Raw genomic sequence first — 5,202 nt, forward strand, 5'->3', positions numbered from 1 at the left:
AATAAAATATCATATTAGTTGCACTTGTGTCCTTTTACCTAACATCAATAATGAAGGTTCCTTGCCCGCATTACGATGCTTGTTTATCAACAATCTAGAATTAAGAAAATAAGAAAGAAGGAACACTGCAACAGGCCTACTGACCCATGTGGAGCAGGTCCATGCCCCCCCCCAGATTAGCCCAATGACCCACCCACCCCAGATTAGCCCAATGGCCCACCCAGTCTGGTCACCTCCACTCAAGGATGGAGCACGGCACCAGATCCAGCAGCACAAGCTAGTCAGGTCCAACTCACACCCACCCACACCCACTCATGTATTTATCTAACATATTTTTAAAACTACACAACGTTTTAGCCTCAATAACTGTACTCGGGAGTTTGTTCCACTCATCCACAACTCTATTACCAAACCAGTACTTTCCTATATCCTTCCTGAATCTGAATTTTTCCAACTTGGAACCATTGCTGTGAGTCCTGTCTTGGCTGAAAATTTTCAGCACGTTATTTACATCCCCTTTATTTATTCCTGTTTTCCATTTATACACCTCGATCACATCCCCCCTAATTCTACGCCTTTCGAGAGAGTGCAGATTCAGGGCCCTCAGTCTGATACATGGGATCATCATTGTCATCCTCCTCTGTACGTTTTCCAGTGCATTTATATCCATTCTGTAATACGGTGACCAGAACTTAGCAGCATAGTCTAAATGAGGCCTAACCAAGGATATATAGAGTCGAAGAACAACCTGAGGACTTCTATTATTTATACTTCTAGATATGAAGCCAAGGATTCTGTTAGCTTCATTGAGAACACTAATGCACTGTTGTCTTGGTTTTAGGTTACTGCTAACCAGAACTCCTAAATCCTTTTCGCAATCAGTAGTATTAAGATCTACATTATTTAGTTTATATGTGGCATGGTTATTTAACTGTCCAACATTTAAAACTTTGCATTTGTCAATATTAAACTGCATCGGCCACTTCTCCGACCATTGCATCAGTCTATTCAAATCATCCTGGAGTGCTCTAGTGTCCTCATTAGAATGAATTGGACGGCCTATTTTGGTGTCATCAGCAAATTTGCTTATGTCGCTATTTATTCCCTCATCTATGTCGTTTATGTAAATTGTGAACAACAACGGGCCCAACACTGACCCCTGAGGAACACCGCTTGTAACGTGCCCCCATTCTGATTTCTCCCCATTTATGCAAACTCTCTGCTTTCTATTTGTCAACCATGCCTCTACCCAGGAAAAAATTTCTCCTATTCCGTGTGTCTTAAGTTTCCTCAATAGCCTCTGGTGTGGAACTCTATCGAAAGCTTTACTGAAGTCCATATACACAATATCATATTCATTACCATGATCTACCTCCTCAAACACCTTAGTGAAAAAAGTTAGTAAATTCGTAAGACAGGAACGCCCCTTCGTAAAACCGTGTTGAGATTCATTGATCAATCTGTGCCTGTCAAGATGGCTACGAATTGTTTCGGCAATTATTGATTCCATAAATTTTCCCGCTATGGAGGTAAGGCTTATTAGTCTATAGTTCGAATCCAAGGACCTGTCACCTGCCTTGTAAATAGGTATTACATTTGTCATTTTCCACTTATCAGGCACTATGTCAGTTTGTAGTGATATGTTAAAAAGATTAGCCAAAGGTATGCTAAGTTCCTATTTACATTCCTTTAACACCCTTGCAAACAGTTCATCAAGGCCTGGGGATTTGTTAGGTTTTAGTTTCTCTATTTGTCTGAGGGCCATGTCACTAGTTACCGCAATCGTACATAGTTTATTATCCTGTTCTTCATAATCTATTATTTCAGGAATATCGCTAGTATTTCCCTGGGTGACAAATGAGAGGAAGTAGGTATTGAGAATTTCACACATCTCCTTATCACTGTCAGTGATCTGACCAGAGTTACTCTTAAGTGGGCCAATCTTGTCCCTAATCTTACTTCTGCATACCTGAAAGAACTCTTTTGGGTTAGTCTTTGAATCCCTTGCAACCTTAGCCTCATAATCCCTTTTTGCTTTTTTTATTCTTTTTTTTATTTCTCTCTTTAATTGAATATATTGATTTCTTAACTGCCCATCCCCTGTTTTGATACGCCTGTATATGCCTCTCTTTTGACCAATGAGATGTTTTAATCTATTGTTCATCCATTTGGGATCATTATTGTTAGATCTAATTTCCCTACTCGGAGCAAAAGTTGTCTGGGCAGCTTGAACTATTCTCTGAAAAACGTCATATTGGCAACTAAGATCACCTACCTGGCCCATAGTCAGGACATCCCAATTTAGCCCACCAAGGTAATTTTTCAGTCCCATGAAGTCGGCCAAGCGAAAATCTGGGACAGAGGTTTGATTGCAGTTATCTGGGCAATTCCATGATATATTGAAACTAAGTGATTTGTGATCACTTTCCTCAAGCTCATCATTAACCTCAAGATTATTAATTAGTGAATCTTTGTTGGCAAGAACCTAGTCAAGCAGATTGTTTACTCTAGTTGGTTCTGTCACAACGTGTTCTAAAAAGCAATCCTGAACCGTATCAAGAAAGTCACTAAACTCAAGATTTCCTGTCATATTGTTCCAATCAATTTGTCTAAAGTTAAAATCTCCCATTATCACAACATTTTCATATCTAGATGCCTTATGAATTTCGTCCCATAACAGCTTACTGCACTCCCTGTCAATGTTTGGGGACCCATAAATCACACCCAAAAATTAATTTGTCAGGTCCCTCGAGAAACTGTGTTCGATGTTTCTAATCTTATATCATGTCTAAGAAAACAATTTAAATTTTCTCTGACATACATCGCCACTCCACCACCCTTCCTGTTGACCCTATCGGTGTGGAATAGTTTATAACTCTGCATGTTGCATTCAGAAGGCATTTCTCTATCTTTCAGGTTGAACCAGGTCTCTGTTATACCAATAATATCTATATTTCCTCCACTTGCAAGTAATCTTAGCTCATCTATCTTATTTCTTAGACTCCTACTATTTGTATAGTAAACCTTAAGGGAGCTAGTCACTCGTTGCCCTCTACTATCTCTCTTTGTTTGTTGATCAATTGATTTGCCATTACTAGCAACTTTATTTTGAATATTGTCTTTTATACATATCCCTGAGGTATCCCGGTAATAACTTCTGTTTTTAACCCTAATGCTGCAACCTGATTGTTTCCCACAAACACCCATACCTCTATAATCTATCACTTTAAATTCCTAGACAAGTCATCAATTACCCTCTCAATTGAATTGGCTAATGTAACCACTCCATCCCCAGAGAGATGAACCCCATCCCTTGCATACATATCACGTTTGCCAAAGAATAGGTTCCAGTTATCAATGAATGGGATTGCAAGTTCCTTGCAGTACCTGTCTAGCCAGCAATTTATACCAATTGCCCTAGACATCCATTCATTGCCCACTCCCTTTCTAGGCAAGATGCTACATGACCGGGATCCCTGCATTAGACCTAACTACTTCTATGGCTGACTTGTACTTATCCAGCAGCTCCTCTCTCCTGCCCTTCCCAATGGCATTGCCCCCAACACTAAGACAGATAATAGGCTTGTTCCCATTACCTGCCATAATATTATCCAACCTGCTGACTATGTCACCAACACCAGCTCCAGGAAGGCACACTCTCTGTCTGACCTTTCTGTCTCTGTTACAAAATGCACGGTCCATATATCTTAGCTGAGAATCGCCTACTATTAAAATATTCTTACCTTGATTAGCAGGGGAATCAGTGGTACCTTCAACCTCACTAACCACTGAAGTACACTCGTCTTGGAGAACAGAAAACCGATTTCCTACCTTCACATCTTCTCTATTAACTCTCCTCATATTCCTTCTTCCTGAACTGTGAACCACTTGCCACTTAAAGCGGCTGCCACTATCACTGCTGGTGACCATTTCCTCCTTACCAGCTAAATCCTTCTCACACTCGCTCCCAAACTCATCTATGCGAAGCTTCAGCCTCCTATTTTCCTCCTGAAGAAGTAGAATCTCCTTCTTCAACACTTGAACCTGAGATTCTAAAACACTACAACAAGCCATGGCGCTAACTCCCAAGAGCTTAGGCAGGTATGACCGCAGGTGACCACTGACCATTTACCATATGATAGCAACATATTGCTGATGTATTTAATTCTGCTAAATATGAGAAATATTCTCGTACTCCTCAACTGGGTAAGTAGTTACGGAGCAAACAGGAAAAAAAATCCAAGACAAAATCGCTTAAAAAAAAGAAGCAGAAAGAAAGTAAAAATTTTGGCTAGTGAATGACTCCCGAAATGGAAATGGCAGGATTGAAAACAAACCGCGGTACGGGTGGGGCTTGAATTCGCGGCAAGCGAGTTGTAAAACTCCAGGTCAACATGTAAGCCACTGGGCCAGCTGGCTGCCGCCAGCCGCGGTGGCGGGAGATTCATCTGTAAAACCTTGCACTTGTGGTCACAGTGGGGGGCCTGTGCTAACCTTCCTATGGTATACACATATACCTAGTTGAATGAATCTTACTGTAGTCAGCTGGCCCAGTGGCTTAAGCACTGGCGTGTAGTTTTACGACTCGCCGCGAGTTCCATCCCCATCCGTACCATGGTTTGGTTAGTGAATAATACAGAATGATGCAAGGAAACCATACACAGTGTATGAGAATATGCTTCTAACACTTGTTCACGTTTATTTACTTTTTATAAATTACTTATATAAGTGTATACAAAACATTACTAAAGCAAAAGAAGCAAAATTATTTTGTTGATTGTATTTGTTTATACAATGATACTATCACGTGACATACAGTGATAATATACTGTGACATGCAGTGTAACTGTCACGTGATATATACAATGTAAATATACTATGACATATACAATGATACTGTTATGCTGTATACATAATGAGAGTATGCTATGACATACAGTAATACTGTCACGTGACATAAATGATAGTATACTACGACATACAACGATACTGCTACGTGACATACAATGATAGTATACTACGACATACAACGATACTGCTACGTGACATACAATGATAGTATACTACGACATACAACGATACTGCCACGTGACATACAATGATAGTATACTACGACATACAACGATACTAGTAATGACCCTCGTATTGTAGATAGTCTTAATGACCCTCGTATTGTAGATAGTCTTAATGACCCTCGTATTG

The sequence above is a fragment of the Cherax quadricarinatus genome, chromosome 69, assembly GCF_038502225.1.
Source record: "Cherax quadricarinatus isolate ZL_2023a chromosome 69, ASM3850222v1, whole genome shotgun sequence".
NCBI lineage: Eukaryota > Metazoa > Arthropoda > Malacostraca > Decapoda > Parastacidae > Cherax > Cherax quadricarinatus.